Source organism: Anabrus simplex, chromosome 3 (genome assembly GCF_040414725.1).
Source record: "Anabrus simplex isolate iqAnaSimp1 chromosome 3, ASM4041472v1, whole genome shotgun sequence".
Lineage (NCBI taxonomy): Eukaryota > Metazoa > Arthropoda > Insecta > Orthoptera > Tettigoniidae > Anabrus > Anabrus simplex.
In genome coordinates this window covers 143,420,404-143,439,645 of record NC_090267.1, presented here as the reverse complement: position 1 = coordinate 143,439,645, position 19,242 = coordinate 143,420,404, and the positions used below count along the sequence as shown (strand labels likewise).

The following is a 19,242-nucleotide window of genomic DNA, read 5'->3' as shown; positions in this document are numbered from 1 at the left end:
TGAAGTAAAAAGGTAGCAAAAGATCTTAGACGTTGACGCTAATTAGGAACTAATATTTAGAGGCCCCATGAAGAAAGGAAGAAGAACTTCTGAACTTCTGCCATCTTATTGTTGCATTATTGTGCTCATAACTAAATTTGAGACATACTAAAGGAATTGTTCATTAATTTCAAAGAGGAATTAGGTCATATTGCAGCCGCATAACTTTAAATCCTGCTACATTGCATGAGACTGCCGAAACTTCCCCGGTCTTGAGCTCTGATGACTGAACTGTAACCAACTGGGAGTCGTAAGCTGAGCAGCAATGTGTATATGTGGTGTACTCTATCTCGGATTATATTCAAGATATGAACCTTCAAAAACTGGATTTTTAACCCTATATAAGGATTTCTAAACTCTGCTAGTCAAACATTCAAATGTTGTTACCTGGTAATGGTAAGACCGGTACCAAATAATATGAAATGCCAGCAAAGTGAGTTTTATTACTGGTATTTTTAATGAGTGTTTGTGACTGAAGATTTTAATATTGTGGAACGAAGTGCGTTATTTCAAACAGTAACTCATTGATGATGATGATGATGATGATGATTGTTGTTTAAAGGGGCCTAACATCTAGGCCATCAGCCCCTTAATGACTCATTATGATATGAGAACATTTTTTCCAATTTGCTTTACATCACACCAACACAGATAGGTCTTATGGTGATGGTGAGATAGGAAAGGCCTAGGAGTGGGAAGGAATCGGCCGTGCCTTGATTAAGATACAGCCCCAGCATTTGCCTGGTGAGATAATGGGAAACCATGAAAAACCATTTTCAGGGCTGCCGACAGTGGGTTTCGACCCACTATCTCCCGAATGCAAACTCACAGCTGCACGCCCCTAACCGCATGGCCAACTCGCCCAGTATGAGAACATTTAATACCATTAGAACTGGTTTCTTTGGGTTTAAAGATCCAATTGTGCATTGCGTAAGGTTGTGAACAAACTGCAAATCCCTTTAAAATTCAATATGTCCAACCTGTTTAGAATATCAAGTGTAGTGTAGTTTAGAATTAAGCCCTTGATCTGCACAAACTCTTAAGCTATATTTACTGTTACATCTTGAATTATTTTGTGATTTTATTATTATTATTATTATTATAATATTATTATTATTATTATTATTATTATTATTATTATTATTATTATTATTATTATTATTATTATTATCATCTTGGTCACTCCATGGCTAAATGGTTAGCGTGCTGGCCTTTGGTCACAGGGATCCCGGATTCGATTCCCGGCAGGGTCGGGAATTTTAACCTTAATTGGTTAATTTCTCTGACACGGGGGCTGGGTGTGTGTGTGTCGTCTTCATCATCATTTAATCCTCATCACGACGCGCAGGTCGCCCACGGATGTCAAATCAAAAGACCTGCATCTGGCAAGCCGAACTTGTCCTCGGACACTCCCGGCACTAAAAGCCGTACGTCATTTCATTTTCATTTTGGTCATTACCATTATATTATGCAGCTGCACCTTCTTATGTTATTAAACTTAATTTAATATCATCTTTCATTTTGAAATTGTAATTTGGGGTTTATTTTTAACATATTTAATACTTGTTCAGTGATTTAAATTTTAAGTTTTTTTTTTTTTTTTTTTTTTAATGTCAGTTAAGATCTTTCAACTACAGTTCTTTGGGGCTCTTCTGTTCATTGTTACACAACTTCTTATCACCTCTGAGGTGATAACGTGCCTGATTTCTGTGTGGGACTGCTGTTGTAGTTGCTTATGATTGTTCGAACGTTCGTATACTGTGTGCTTTACAGGTCATTATCTCAATTTTTTCCTTATATTTTGGGACTTTAAGTTATGTGTTTATGTCAAATATGGGTGTGATCTTGTGTTCATTGTATGACATTCTATAATTTTTCTTGAGTTTGCTTTTATACACTGCTTATGGGTGTGGGAGGAATGAGTTATAGTTGACATCAATTGATAAAATGAAAGGGTGATGTATCTAAGAATTACATATAGGGTATCTAACGTATTGAAGAAGAGAGTTACTTACTAGAATCAAACTATGACATTACAGTATAAATTATTTGATGGTAGTTTCAGCACAATTGACTACTGCTTTTTAAGATGTCCTTTCATCACAGCAATATATCAATAATAAGATATGGGACTAGAGTGTAGTCAGATTAACATAAATTTTAGCACTACTAATTGTAAATTTTGATGCCCATTCACCAAGACGTTGTCTTTAACTTCTTCTACCACTCCAGAGTGGGGACACTTAGCTTCATATTCTTGTATTATTTATTTATTTTATATCCTGGCACCAAATTTAATTAAATTATTCTTGAGTTTTGATTGTATTAGAGAGTTATTCATTTAGGGGGTAAAGTTATCTAGCATGGGTGTTCAATTAGGTCCCGTCCCTCTTTCTTTTCAAATTGCTGGGCTCCTGTGCTGTGTCTTCCTTGTGTTACGAATGTCACTCTTTCGTGAATCCTCACACCAGGCAAGTGTGCTTCCTTTTATTTGTCATTGTGTTGGGTTTCTTGTGTGCGATCTGCCTACTATTTCTTTCCTGTTGTTGACAGATTGATTGTCCAACTTGTTGGCTGAACGGTCAGCGTACTGGCCTTTGGTTCAGAGGGTACCGGGTTCGATTCCCGGCCGGGTCGGGGATTTTAACCTTAATTGGTTAATTCCAATGACACAGGGGCTGGGTGTATGTGTTGTCTTCATCCTCATTTCATCTTCATCACGATGTGCAGGTCGCCTAAGGGCGCCAAACAGAAAGACCTGCACCTGGCGAGCCGAACCCATCCTGGGATATTCGGGCACTAAAAGCCATACGACATTTCACTTCATTGATTGATTGTTAGCAGTGTTTTTGGTTCCCTTATGTTATGTTTTACCCCTGTGATTTAATAATCAATGTTATTGTTTTTACATCCCACTAACCACTTTTTCAGTTTTTTGAGACTCTGAAGTGCCAGAATTTAGTCCCGCAGAAGTTCTTTTACGTGCCAGTAAATCTACCGACATGAGGCTGATGTATTTGAGCACCTTCACATATCACTGGACTGATTCAGGATCGAACCTGCCAAGTTGGGGTCAGAAGGTCAGTGATTAAATCGTCCGAGCCACTCAGCCTGGCACCACTGTCATTTATTGGCTAGAGCATACTCTTTCATGCTCGTAAGGCACTTGCCTGGGTGTTTGTGTTTTTACGCCTTCTGTCAGTACTTTTGGGGGTAAATTTCCTTCACGCTCGAATTACATGTTGCCTACACTTTCCATCTTTTCTTTATCTCCTCTTGTTATTATCTCTCCATCTTTCGCTTTCCATCTGCTTTCTGTAGACACTCTCTTTTTTCTCTTCTTTCTTTCAAGTCCACATAGCCTCCTTTCACTACTATGTGCATTCTCTTCCAACACTCGTGTAAATCCTTTCCACCTTTTCCTCTTTTCTTTACATTATTTTCCCTCACCTCATTTTGTTTTCCAGATTTTTTCTTCTACTTTCTTAATTTTTATCTCTATTCTATACCTTCCATACTTCTTATTGCTCACTGCTTTTCTTTACTCTCTCATTCCACCACTGAGTCTCCTTATCCTTGACTCTTACTGATGTTCTACAGAAGTGCTTTTACACAGCAAACAAATGCGTTCTTGAATATTGCCCATTCCATTTCTGCACTCTCCACGTCTGTTCTGCGTCAATGTTGTTCACGTCCATAGGTTTAACCTCACATTGCACTACACGTGACTCTCGGGTGGTGCTAAGTGAGCAATGGAGACTAGATGCCGCCGTACTGTCTCATCGACCTTACGGCAATGAGAGTCAAAGAGTTAGCCCTTTTTCAGGGCGCAGCATCCTACACATGGACACTAGGCCCTCAATTAACCATCTGTCAACTAAACATTGAGGGTATAAGTAGAGCCAAAAGTGAATACTTATCCAAGATACTTCGGAATCATTCTGTAGATATTCTGGTGCTACAGGAAACTCACTGTGAAGACGAACATCAACTGATTACCAGGGGGGAAAATACCTGGGTACAAACTAACTACCGGACTTCACCACCCTAAATATGGCATCGCCATCTATATGAAGAACGATATTGACAACTATGAAGTTCTGCCACAAGACTCCATACATACCATACCTCATATAAGAAGACAACAAGCACTTACTAGCTCATGGTGCAGAATAATGAAGAATGAGGCCCTTCCTATACATCAAGATATAAAGCAGCACTTTACAACTAGGCTGAAATCAAGAAAACCACACGGAAGACAGCTTTGGACCTGTTATGTCCTCAGTTTAATCCCAGGAATGCCTGGAGAGAAGAGTGGAGGATGTCGTCTCCCCGTGGCTTATATGATATCTCCGACCCCAGCATGAAACTGGGTGGCTTCAGTTTGCCCCGTGCTGTTTGGTCAACCCTGAACAAGATTCGATTTTGTGTTGTTAGGTCTGGTGCAGCCTTACATCTATGGGGATGGGTAGACTGTCCCTGCCGTAACTGTGGTGCTCAAGTGCTGTCTATCAGTTCCAGAGTGCACCCTACATGCATTTCCTGGTTCTGCGGAGGAAATATGTGAAGTAACACCGGAAGTGATTACATGGATACAAAATTTGAACATTAAAATATAAAAGTGAAGTCCTGCTGCTGTCACCAACTTGTATATTTGTATATTTTGTATTACGTTTGTATATTTTGATTGTCATGTACACGTCATATGCTACTCCATGAAAACAAAATATTACAAGAAATTATATCAAAACAAAAATTTTCATAATAATGCTATGGAATGGGAGTGGGCATCTCGGACACATTCTGAGTCGTGGCCCTCCTTGTGCTCAGGCGGCATGGACTGAACAATTCACCGGTGGTCCATAACCCGTTAGAGGAGAGATCCTCACTTGGACTATGTGCAAGTAGGGCAGCATCCTGCTTCATGAATTTACCGACCTCAGAACACTTTAAGCAAGCCTCGGACCTATGGGAGTAATGAAGTCCCACTCCCATTTGACAGGCGAGGGACTCCTTGGAAACAACTTGGCGAACGAAATGGAATTCGATGGGGAGCTATCAATATTAATGGGGCTTATGGAAGAAAGAAGGTAGAACTTGCTGAGTCAGCAAAAAGGATGCATCTGGATGTGCTAGGAGTAAATGATATTCGGGTAAGGGGAGAAAAGGAGGAAGAGATAGGAGATTATAAAGTGTACTTGACGGGTGTTAGAAAGGGGAGGGCAGAGTCTGGGGTAGGGCTCTTTATCAGGAATACCATTGCACGCAACATAGTTTCTATTAGGCACGTAAGTGAGCGAATGATGTGGGTAGATTTGTCAGTGGGAGGAATTAGGACAAGAATTGTGTCCGTGTATTCACCATGTGAGGGTGCAGATGAGGATGAAGTTGACAAGTTTTATGAAGCATTGACTGACATTGTGGTCAGGGTCAACAGCAAGGATAGAATAGTGCTAATGGGTGATTTCAATGCGAGATTTGGGAATAGAACTGAAGGATACGAAAGGGTGATTGGTAAATGTGGAGAAGATATGGAAGCTAATGGGAATGGGAAGCGTTTGCTGGACTTCTGTGCTAGTATGGGTTTAGCTGTTACGAATACATTCTTCAAGCATAAGGCTATTCACCGCTACACATGGGAGGCTAGGGGTACCAGATCCATAATAGACTATATCTTAACAGACTTTGAATTCAGGAAATCTTTTAGGAATGTACGAGTTTTTCGGGGATTTTTCGATGATACAGACCATTATCTGATCTGTAGTGAACTAAGTATCTCTAGGCCTAGGGTAGAGAAAGTGAACTCTGTCTGCAAACGAATAAGGGTAGAAAATCTCCAGGACGAGGAAATTAGACAGAAGTACATGGATATGATTAGTGAGAAGTTTCGAACAGTAGACAGTAAGCAGGTTCAGGATATAGAAAGTGAATGGGTGGCATACAGGGATGCTGTAGTAGAAACAGCAATGGAATGCCTAGGAACAACTGTGTGTAAAGATGGGAAAAGGCAAACATCTTGGTGGAATGATGAAGTGAGAGCAGCCTGTAAACGTAAAAAGAAGGCTTATCAGAAATGGCTCCAAACAAGGGCCGAGGCAGACAGGGATTTGTACGTAGATGAAAGAAACAGAGCGAAACAAATAGTTGTTGAATCCAAAAAGAAGTCATGGGAAGATTTTGGTAATAACCTGGAAAGGCTAGGTCAAGCAGCAGGGAAACCTTTCTGGACAGTAATAAAGAATCTTAGGAAGGGAGGGAAAAAGGAAATGAACAGTGTTTTGAGTAATTCAGGTGAACTCATAACAGATCCCAGGGAATCACTGGAGAGGTGGAGGGAATATTTTGAACATCTTCTCAATGTAAAAGGAAATCATCATGGTGGTGTTAGATAGATAGATAGATAAGAAATGGGTGAGCCCTGTTTTCGCAGAGCTCCACACGTAGGTCTATGAAGACCCTTTGTGCCCCTTGAACGGGTTTGCCTAGTCCAGACCTAGTGCTCCTATAAAGGATACCAGTGTCCGGATTTTGGCGTTCCTGATGTCCTCCAGGCTCACAAAATGTGAGCCCAGGTATCGATGTCTAGTGCCTGCAAAAGCCTCGCACTGACATAACACATGCGCGGAGGTCTCCTCCTCCTTACCGCATCTTCTACACATCGGATCCTGGGTGATTTTCATGATGTGTAGGTGTCTCTGTAAGGTATTGTGGCCTGTTAACAGTCCAACTACCATTCTCATTCTGGTCCTATTCAAATTCATTAGGACCTTTTTATAGCTTTGACTAGGCCCTTTGATAAGTTCACGTGCCTGTCTTGCTATGGTTAACCTCTTCCAAATATCTAGGTGAGACTGGTTTATCCATTGGGATATTGCCAGTCTCACACTTCGGAGTGACACTCCCAGGAAGGGCTCTGGTCCTGTGAAGGAACCCATTGAGCCCTGTTTCGCTAGTTTGTCAGCTTCTTCATTTCCACTGATTCCTGTGTGCCCAGGAACCCATAATAAGGTAACTGAGCTAAGCTCACACAGCTGATCTAACATCCTTTGGCATTCCCATACCAGTTTTGATGTTGTTTTAACTGCACATAGTGCTTTTAACGCTGCCTGGCTATCACTACATATAGTGATGTGTCTTCTGTGTCCAGGCATTTTCCATATATTTAAAGCACAGGCTAGTATTGCGTATACTTCAGCCTGGAAAACAGTAGCATATTTACCCATAGGAAGGGAGAGCCTTGTCTTAGGCCCCCAGACCCCGGCGCCTGTGCCCGCCTCGGTCCGCGAGCCATCTGTGTACCATGTACAGCCCCCAGACTTAAGACGGGCCCCAGCGTCCGTGGCCCACTCCTCCCTTGTGGGTATCACTAATGTGAATTTATAATTCAAATTAAAGCTAGGCTTCATCAGATCCCCGATCATCATTGTCATAGGGCAAGTCTGGTGAAGCCTTGTAAGAATAGAGGCATGACCTCTATTCGGGTTTTTGAAGGACCATCCTCCGAGTGACCAAAGGCGATAGGCACTCATTCCCGCTATTACCTTAACATATAAATGTAAGGGGGGAAAACCTAGGATGGCCTCCATTGCACATAATGGTGTAGTATCCAGTGCCCCTGTTATTCCTAGACACGCAAGTTGCAAGGTGTTGCAAACAGTCAAGCTCATGGGGAGGAGGAAAATGATGTTGGTGAAATTATGCTTGAGGAAGTGGAAAGGATAGTAAATAAACTCCATTGTCATAAGGCAGCAGGAATAGATGAAATTAGACCTGAAATGGTGAAGTATAGTGGGAAGGCAGAGATGAAATGGCTTCATAGAGTAGTCAAATTAGCGTGGAGTGTTGGTAAGGTACCTTCAGATTGGACAAAAGCAGTAATTGCACCTATCTATAAGCAAGGGAACAGGAAGGATTGCAACAACTATCGAGGTATCTCATTGATTAGTATACCAGGCAAAGTATTCACAGGCATCTTGGAAGGGAGGGTGCGATCAGTCGTTGAGAGGAAGTTGGATGAAAACCAGTGTGGTTTCAGACCACAGAGAGGCTGTCAGGATCAGATTTTCAGTATGCGCCAGGTAATTGAAAAATGCTAAGAGAGGAATAGGCAGTTGTGTTTATGTTTCGTAGATCTAGAGAAAGCATATGACAGGGTACCGAGGGAAAAGATGTTCGCTATACTGGGGGCTATGGAATTAAAGGTAGATTATTAAAATCAATCGAAGGCATTTATGTTGGCAATTGGGCTTCAGTGAGAATTGATGGTAGAATGAGTTCTTGGTTCAGGGTACTTACAGGAGTTAGACAAGGCTGTAATCTTTCACCTTTGCTGTTTGTAGTTTACATGGATCATATGCTGAAAGGTATAAAATGGCAGGGAGGGATTCAGTTAGGTGGAAATGTAGTAAGCAGCCTGGCCTATGCTGACGACTTGGTCTTAATGGCAGACTGTGCCGAAAGCCTGCAGTCTAATATCTTGGAACTTGAAAATAGGTGCAATGAGTATGGTATGAAAATTAGCCTCTCGAAGACTAAATTGATGTCAGTAGGTAAGAAATCCAACAGAATTGAATGTCAGATTGGTGATACAATGCTAGAACAGGTCGATAATTTCAAGTATTTAGGTTGTGTGTTCTCCCAGGATGGTAATATAATAAGTGAGATTGAATCAAGGTGTAGTAAAGCTAATGCAGTGAGCTCGCAGTTGCGATCAGCAGTATTCTGTAAGAAGGAAGTCAGCTCCCAGACGAAACTGTCTTTACATCGGTGTGTTTTCAGACCAACTTTGCTTTATGGGAGCGAAAGCTGGGTGGACTCAGGATATCTTATTCATAAGTTAGAAGTAACAGACATGAAAGTAGCAAGAATGATTGCTGGTACAAACAGGTGGGAACAATGGCAGGAGGGAACTTGGAATGAGGAGATAAAGGCTAATTTAGGAATGAACTCGATGGATGAAGCTGTACGCATAAACCGGATTCGGTGGTGGGGTCATGTGAGGCGAATGGAGGAGGATAGGTTACCTAGGAGAATAATGGACTCTGTTATGGAGGGTAAGAGAAGTAGAGGGAGACCAAGACGACGATGGTTAGACTCTGTTTCTAACTATTTAAAGATAAGAGGTATAGAACTAAATGAGGCCACAACACTAGTTGCAAATCGAGGATTGTGGCGACGTTTAGTAAAGTCTCAGAGGCTTGCAGACTGAACGCTGAAAGGCATAACAGTCTATAATGATAATGTATGTATGTATGTATGTATGTATAATGAAAGAAGAATTATAAAAAAATTAAACCCAAAGAATTCCTGAAATTAAAAATACTGTCATACGAATAGCCTAACATAACAATTAAGAGCAAACTGCATAGAAAAGATTATGAAGTTTGGTGAAAATATATTTGTGAAGGTAACATCAATGGTATATTTTTGCTATTACTACTACTACTACTATTTGCTTTACGACGCACCGACACAGATATGTCCTACGGCGACGATGGGATAGGTAAGGCCTAAGAATTGGAAGGAAGCAGCCATGGCCTTTATTAAGGTACAGCCCCGGCATTTGCCTGGTGTGTAAATGGGAAACCACGGAAAACCATTTTCAGGGCTGCCGACAGTGGGGTTCGAACCCACTATCTCCCGATTACTGGATACTGGCCGCACTTAAGCGACTGCAGCTATCAAGCTCGTTTTTTTTTTTTTTTTTTTTTTTTTGCTATTTAGAGATCATCTTTGCTAATATTGCTACTCTATTGCCATGATCATTTCAAAAAATCTTCATTAATTTAGTGAAATAACCTAAACTTATATTTACATAAGTCACTCACATGTGCTGAGCATTATACAGGAATTTATTGTTTACTTCTGTATTTTCCATTTTCTGTACTTTTATTTTCTACTCTCTCATTTCTTTCATAATCACACTTTTTTACTATTTTTATTACCACTACTACTCTATGATCACTGACAAACGCTACTTCTGGCAGAGCTGTTATATCCAACAACTGTCTACACTTTACACTTTCTACAAATCTGGTACTATGCATACTCTCTTTCAACTCTTGTGCAAACCTTTCCCATCTTTTCTTTACTTACTATTTTCTTGCATTAAAAAGTAGTCTAATATTGTTTCTGTCCTCCTGTTTCCTCAGTAATACCTTGTAATCTTCCTACTGTTGTTCTTCCTGAATCAAATAAAGCCCACAGTTATTAATTTCTCTCACAGAAGTCCACAAACTTCCCTCCCTCCTCATTTCTCTCCATACCCATATGGTAAATGTGTTGATTCATCAAATACAATCAAATAACCTGATAATGTACTTACACCACCTATAAAATATTTTTTCAAACTGTTAAGCAATACATGATGCAAAGGGTATTGCTAGGCAGCAGGGTGGTAAGAGCTAAAACATGAAAAAACTACAGAAAACATTTTGCAGCTTACAGGAGAAAATATTTCATGTATGATATCTGAATATGTTTAACAAGTTAATCTTACTTCCTATATAATATGTGTATATGCTATGTTGTAGAGCAGTGTTTCCCAACTTTTTTGTCTGAAGTACCACCTTTCCCATTCCATTTTTTTAAACACCACCAGTACATAAATTCTAAGTCAATAAGGAAAAACAAACTCTTAAAAACTGAAGTGTATTTTGAACAGTAATATACTCTTTGTTAATGGCTGGGTAAGTAGTTAGTAATATATTGTCATTTCAAAAGGCGAAGAGAAGAGGTACAAAAGGGTAATACTAATGAAATACTTCAGCTTACATCACTTGACTGCTCTCTCGGTGAGCTTGGAATAGTCATCGCACTTAAATCCAAAAGACATGTATCAGAGTAGTTTTTAATTTTGTCTTTTGTTTTGTTTTCTGAATTAAGCATCTATGGACTGTGTGTTAACAACCAATCTCATTTTCAGTGTCTGTGTCTTGTTCGTCTGCCGGCTTTAATATCCTGCCAGTATCTCTTGAGCCCATCAATCAGTGCTTTCTTCCGCTCCTCTGGTAAAGGTCCTCTCTGTCTTCTGGGTTCTGTCTCCACCATAAAACTCTGATAGCTTTTCACCATCTTTCTGAAACTAACCCTGTCAATGATTTTATCTTCTGTAATGCCCACCTCTCTCAGAGCTTTCTCACACTCTTGGAACCATCTCAACGTAGATGCCTTTAGGTTTAGAAAATACCAGATTTTACTTGTGAGCCGGTCATTATTCATGTGGAAGATGTGCTCACAAAACAGTGATCTCTTTCTAACTGTTGTTGTTATCGGTTCCATCTTGCTGTATAATTCTTTATTGGATTTCAGTCGAACCTGCCCGTCAATCCATCTGTTGCCCAAGATCTTCCATAGTTGTCTGTGTTCTCTTTTAAGTAGTTGATTGACTTGTCCTCTCCAATTCATGCACAATATCTCTGAAGCATATAAGCCTTCTGGTCTAACAACGGTGCTGTAATGCCTTAATTTGACTCCAAAACTCAGTATCATCTTATTATAGATGTTTTTGTCAACAGGAATGCTCACTCTAATTTCCGGATGCAGATATTGGTTGCTACTTGTTCTAGCTCCTTCTCTTGGATTACTTCACCCAGGTACTTAAACTTCTTGACTCTTCCAATCTTTCCATGGTCTGATAGCATCCATTCTGGACCATCACTGATGTTGTCAAGTATTTTGTCTTCTCAAAGGAGATTTGTAGTCCTACTTTCTGTGCTGTTTCTTTAAGAAGGTTTATCTTCCTGATTGTTGAACTGATGTTGCTGGCAAATATGGCTAAGACATTCGTTAAAGCCAGACAGTCAACATACACTCCCTTGTGTTTGGGGCCTAATCAAAATCGATCTTCGATTCCTTCTCCTTTGTTCAGCTAATTTCTCCATCCTCAGATTACCTATTCCAAGATACAATTGAAAAGAAGTGGAGAAAGTCCACCACCTTGTCTGACCCCAGTCTTATCAGTGTAGTTTTTTATGAAGTTAAATAATTTTTTTTTGACCTGTCCACATTGCTGGCAAAGCAAATCAATCAGAAAATGGATCCCTGATCCAGTCTTGAGAGTCAACATTTTCAGAGTAATAAGCAGTGAAAACTTTAACCAGTTTGAGACAGTGGTATCTTATGTCTGCCACCACATTAGGATTAAGCTGGAGTTCATTATCTTGTACAAAACCTTGAAGAAGCAGGAAGAAAGGCATCACACCTTTTCAGCTTCTCTAACCACAAATTGAAGTAGGTGGCAGTAGGTGGCAGACCTATGAAGATTTTCCCATTATATATTAGAAGCCATGCAACAACCTTTTACTCTAAAATGAGCACTTTCGTATAATTTTAAGATTTTATTAGTATTTTAAAACGTTATCCGGTCATCTTGTTGCATACCACTGGACAAGACTTCAAGTATCACCCGTGCAAGTGGTTGAACAATGACGTAGAGCATAAAACCTATGAGATGAGACCTGTGTTGTTTCTGGATAATAAGATATACTGAAACTATATTTTGGAGGATGTCTCAAAGCAAGCAGTCTGTCACCAATGCGCTGCAAGTGGCGCATGTACAGTGTGTCTGAGTGGAAAGGGGAGGCAAGTTGAAGGGCAGAGTATGGGACATCTGTTTACAAAGAGACCACTGCTGTTATGAGGTGGAAGGCATGTGGAGTAGTGAGGTCTTTCCTCAAATGGAAACTCTCTTATCAGCTGTCAGCACATTCTAGACCTAGAAAACAGCTGTCTAGTCAAAAATATCACTTGTAGTATGAAGGATATCATTATGAGTATTACTCCTCTCATGAGAATAGGTGAACTCACTGTAGATTCCTGGGATGCATCAAATGGACAAAGAGAGAATATCTAGAAATCTGCTAAAGTAAAATGGATCACATAATTCAGAGGATTGAAAAACAAAATTGAAGTTCAGGAACATGGCAGAATAATAAATAAATAGTAAATAAATAAATTACAATGTAATAAATCAATAAGTGGAGCCTCATCTGGGCAAGCAGCTAGGTGAATACCAAGCAGGATTTCGAAAAGGACGCTCGGGTGCAGAACCAATTTTCATCTTGAAATCACTGATAATGATAAGGGCGATGAGACGAAAGAGGCTGGTAGATTTCAAGAAAGCATATGATTCTGTAGACCGTACAACACTTATCAATATTCTCAAGGAATATGGATTAGATGATATATCCATACCTCTGATACAACAGACTCTCACGGACACATACTCCTGAGTAAAATTTAAGGGGGAGCTCTCAGAAAAGTTTGAGATCAAAACAGGGCTCAGACAGGGGGGTGGCCTCTTCCCGCTACTTTTCAAATGCGTGCTGGAGAAAGTCACCCGGGAATGGAGGAAGGAATTAGCTAAGAAAAACTATCAAAACGGAGTGAGAATTGGTTGTAAAGCTACCAGTATTACAGTTGATTGCCTGACCTTTGCTGATGATATTGTGCTCTTTGCAGACGATCTTTAAACGGCAGCAAAGCAGACGGAAGTACTCCAAGAAGTAGTTGCTAAGACTGGTCTAAAGATCTCGTTCCAGAAAACTAAATACATGGACTCTGAGAAGATTGATCCTACCCGTAAGATAGTGACATCATATGGAGATGTCGAGAGAACTACGAAATTCAAGTACCTTGGTGAACTTCTAACCCCCAATGGTAATGAGAATGAAGCACTGAAGGAAAGAGCTAGGAACATAGAATTGGCTTTTAAACTGAGTCAGGATACTTACAAATCCAAATCCCTCTCTTTCAAGGCAAAACTGAGACACAACAGCACAGTAGTTACACCAGTATGTCTCTATTGCAGCGGTGACACTTTCTAAGATAGAAGACCCCTTAATTGAGAAAAAAAGAAAGAAAGTTCCTCAGGAAGATCTTAGGACCAAAGAAAGTCACTGGAGAATTTACCTTCCATGTGAGGTCCAACAAGGAAGTGTATGAGAGGATTGAGAAGATAACCACCAAAATGAGGAGGAGGAGATTGACATTTTATGGACAATGGAAGAGAATGAGCCCAGAAAGACGGGCATATAAATTAACTGTTCTTCAAGAAAAATGGAAAACTCATCCCTGCTGGTTGAATAAAATGCACCAAGATTTCAACGAAGGAGGTATCACGCCCACAGAAATTCAAAATAGAAAAATTTCAGACAGAAAGTTGCAGAACTGAGGGATAATCCAGAGAAACGACCTGCTAAACCACGGAACATCTCAGTGGAAGAACGGCAAAGGAGGAGCCAAAGGTTAAAGAACCTTTGGAGAGAATGTATAGAGAAGGAAGAAACCTTTAGGAAGAAACGTGGCAGGTAGCTGGTGCATTCATAGCCCGAAGTTGGCTGTATCGAAAGAAAGAAAGAAAGAATGAAAGAAAGAATGAAAGAAGAAATCAATAAATTTGTTAATGTGGATAAAATTAGGACAGAAATAGTATACTACAGTGATTAAGTTAAAAATGAGAATGGAGAGCTAGATCACACTAGTGTTGTCAAGTTTACATTTTGGGAAAGCAACAAGTAAGTGAGAAACTACAAGAGGAAGAGAAAATTATTTTTTGTAGATTAGAAAGCATATTAGAAAACCGCATGAAATATACTTATTACACTGAGGGTTTAAAGTATAATAAGTTATTATAGGCACTCTGAGGCATTTACACCAATGGTGGATACATTGGAACCTGAAGAAAACTTTAAAATATTTAATGCAGAATAGATATTCATCATCATGATCATCATTTTACAGTTCCAATTTCCTGCGTAGTGTTGGCGAGCCTTTTCCACTCTTATTGAGGTACGAACTGTTGTTAATGACGCCTCTATTGTCCTTCCCTAGTATGCAAAGCCCATCATTACAATGTCCATCCAGTGGTTTCTTGGTCTTCTCACTACCCGTTTTCCTGTCAAATGTCTCTCCAAGTTAACAGCTGTCCTTGTTGGCTACATCCTCATTGCATACCCGAAACACCTTAATCTGGATATGGTGAACCGATCTAACAATGATGTCTCAATCCCATCTACCTTTCTCACCATGTCATTCCTTAAACTGTCCAGTTTTGTTTTTTGAGTTGTGGGCTTCAGGAACTTCATCTCAGATGCCTACAACATTGATGAGTCCTTCTTAGTGAGGTTACATGTACCTATGGTATTGAAACATGCATGAAACAGTATGAAGTATGGATTGAACATCACCAGCTTTGTTTTGATGATGATGATGCTTGTTGTTTAAAGGGGCCTAACATCGAGGTCATCGGCCCCTAATGGTACGAAATGAAATGACAACAAAAAATTCAAAAAATCCACTGACCAAAATAAATAAAAATGTCATGAAAAATGAATGGATGGAAATGAACCCATGTCATGAAAAATGAATGGATGGACATGAACCCATGTCATGAAAAATGAATGGATGGACATGAACCCAAAAAATAACAAAAACAAACAAGAAACAAACAAACAAAAGAACAGTGGATCTGACTCAAAAACGGTCATAAATAATAGTATTACTGACCAAGGGACCACTTATAAAGCACAGTCCTGAATCGATTATGCTTGATGTCTAAAGGGGTCCAAAAACCAGGTCTACGGGCCCTCAGTATGGTACAAGTCGCGAGTACAGTATAACCATGATATTTCTCGAGCTGCGGTACTAATCAAAGGTAGCGTAAACTCACGGTGTTCCAAGCATTAAGGTACTACTCACAAGTATTGTATGTCGTAAAGGTAACGCAGACCTATGGTGTTTTTCACAAAATGGCACCACTCAGAGCCAACGCAAACCGATGAGGTTCCTCACCTAGGTGTACTAAGCATCCCGTGGTGTTCCTCACATAGTGGGTACTAATCACTGGCAACGCAGACCCACGGTGTCGCTCATATAGTGGTACAACTCACAGGCAACGCCCAGACCTGTGGTGTTGCACACACGGGCACGACTCACAGGTACTGGAAACCCACACTGAACCCCCCTCGAGTGCTACGAATCACAAAAATATGGAGTACCTAACAGAGTGGTACTACTCGCAAGTAAAAGCGACCGATGGTGTTCCACGCGTGATGGTACTAATCAAAAGGAGTTTCATGGTTCTAATCCAAGCATCCCTTGGTCGCCCCTTTTAGTCGCCTCTCACGACAGGCAGAGGATACCGTGGGTGTATTATTCGTCTGCCTCCCCCACCCACAGGGGGTGTGTGTTTGGTCCGCGAGAGGTATTTCATTTCCCTCAAGTCCGCCGGCAAGCCGGTTAGGATCCCCCTATCCGCCACCTGGGACGCGCCACGTGGGAGTATCACCTCTCCCCCTGCTATGCCTGCGTAACAGGTTCGTGGAGCTTTGTTTTTTTTGGTACTTTTGAGTCCCAGAGGAGTGTTCTTACTTGCTGGTAAAAATGGGACATCTTAAGCACTCTATTCATCACCTTCTTTGTGGCCAGTGCGTTTCGAGAAATTACAGTCAAAGTATGAAAAAAGTTTTCCACACTTTCCAGTGGATGGTTTCCTAGCATGAAGTTCGCTAGATATCCATCTCTGTTAATTGCTTCGCTTATCTTGAGACTGAATTTCTGGAACATTACCTTCAATTTATCGAGTCTCAGCTGTACTTGTTCCTCAGTTTCTCCACAGATCATGTCAACAGTGAAAGCAACTGCATTAAATTCACCAGAGGTTTTCTTGATGTTCTTCATTATGTCATCCATGATGGTGATAAACAATAATGGGGACTCCACATTTGGTATGGAACAAGGATGAGTGTCAGTCACCAAATTGCAATACTAAACTGATCAAGATTCTGTAAAATGATCATATTACATAAAGAATACAGTATTGGATAGCAAAAACCCACTGCTGATGTTGCCCAGTGTTCACCTCAGAAATTTTCGTCAGCTGGGTGGCAGGAATGGGTAGCCGGGTGGGGGATACTACGTAAAAAGTTATGATCAAATTTCAATTTATTTCCCTCAGTACATTAACAGTAATATTAAACATATAAACATTAACTGCAAAATTGAACTATTTTAGTGTTATCACGAAGAAGATATAACAGAGTATTTTGAACTTCTAGTGTTCTACTGCTTGTTCATAATCACTCGGTTGCTGCGGAGTTGCAGATGGGTTTGTTATGTCCCACGGAATCGAGTGCTTGCATACAATTCCATGCTAATCCAGACACAGACACTACACTACGTGATAAGCTAAACATTTGAACTCCGATGTAACTTGTGCAATTATGCTGACAATAATGAATATTTTTCATTTCATTTTTCATATTATGAGTTTACTAAAAACAGTTTTGTCCAGTCCGTCTGTCCGTTCTACTCAATCGATCTGCTTCATTTTATTCTCTCCGGAACTACCTACCAGTGAATCATCAGGCATTGATAGGTCCCTAAGTTCAGTCAACTTCAAGTAATACTAAAATCAAATCATTAAATGATCACTCCAATAATTGAAGGGAAAGGCTTACCCTAGCCTGCAATACATTATTTGACTAGCGGGTTGCACACAGTTAAGGAGCAATATGTTTATGTAAAGATATCGGCTAAGCTAAACAATTAGAAATGATGGCGACTATAGGAAACCCTGCAATTTCAACCAAACTTGGTACACATAGGTCTTAATACTATCTGGAGAGAAATACAGAGGGAGTAAGACACACCTAGCACCCCTAGGAGTGGAGTGGGGAGGAAGTGACATGGAAAAGTAATAAAAAAAAACAGCCTATATTAGTGTTGAATTCATAGATGAATAGTGACTGACACTCTGGATGACATTTAAGTCCAAGTTCAGGCACCATTGGCATGGGGAGTGACAAGGGGTGAAAAACGAAATATCCAAAATGACCGAGATTATGTACGTATGTATGTATGTATGTATGTATGTATGTATGTATGTATGTATGTATGTTCCAGCATAACTGGCAACCAAACTTGATAAACATACGACTATCTGGAGCAAAGTATTGTGAGGTGTACGACACCCCTAGCACCCCTACAGGGTGTAACATGTAAAAATAATTGAAAATGGCCAATATTAGTGTTGAATCCATACTCTTCGGGGTCACTGAGATGAATTGTGACAATCTGGATGCCGTTTAAGTCCAATTTCAGCCTTCATCGGCATGCGGGTCGTAAGGAATGAGAAAGAAAATGTCTAAAATTATCAATATCAATACTGAATTCACAGTTCTGGGGTTCTCTAGGCTGGCTGGTGACAGTCCCAATGACAGTTGGAATCATGTACACTATATCTATAGCGCAACATGCAAATACATACAGTTATCACTTATTTTTATTATTTGAAAGGATTTCTATTTCCCAGACAATCTGGGCTGCCACAAGGACAGAGCTCCACATGAATCAAAATAATCTAAAACTGAAATTTTAAATGAAACACACAACAATAACTTTAAAGCTTAAAATGGTCTAAAAAACCGAACAAGTGGCCGCCCTTGGGTCACATGGGTGTCAGCTTGCGTTTGGGAGATAGTGGGTTCGAATCCTAATGTCGGCAGCTCTGAAAGTGTTTTCCGTGATTTCCTATTTTTTACACCAGGCAAATGCTAGGGCTGTATCTTAATTAAAGCCACAGCCGATTCCTTTCCACTCTGTCCTTTTCTATCCCATCGTCGCCATAAGACTTGCGTGTGTCGGCAGGACTTAAAAATTTTTTTAAAGAAATGTTTATAAATGATCAATGTCACTATAAAGAAATCTACAAAAAAAAAAAAATCACTTCAAAAATAATTATCAGGTAATACAAATCCTAAATGTAGACGTTCAAAAAAGTACCTGAGCAGCACATGGAACAAGTTTATATTAAGGCACGTTATCTGACCTATTTATAACAAATGCTGCAGAGCAGCACAGGTTCCCCAGTTAACAGTATTTACATTTTACTTTGGAACACATAATGACTCAAATATGTATTAATATTAAGTAAACCGAGCGAGTTGGCCATGCGGTTAGGAGCGCAGAGCTGTGAGTTTTCATTTGGGAGATAGTGGGTTTGAATCCCACTGTCGGCAGCCTTGAAGATGCTTTTCTGTGGTTTCCCATTTTCACGTCAGGTAAATGTTGGAGCTGTACATTAATTCAGGCCACAGCGGCTTCCTTTCCAGTCCTGGCCCATCATTGCCATAAGACCTATATGTGTCGGTGCAACGTAACGCAACTTGAAATATTATGTCACTAGCACACATCTAGGTTATG

General features: G+C 40.2%; 1 protein-coding gene across 2 annotated transcripts in view; it reads right to left on the bottom strand.

Moving 5' to 3' along the window:
• Positions 1–19,242, bottom strand: part of LOC136866081 (FHIP family protein GK23746) — a 607,505-nt gene that overhangs the window by 72,814 nt on the left and 515,449 nt on the right. The window lies entirely within an intron of this gene.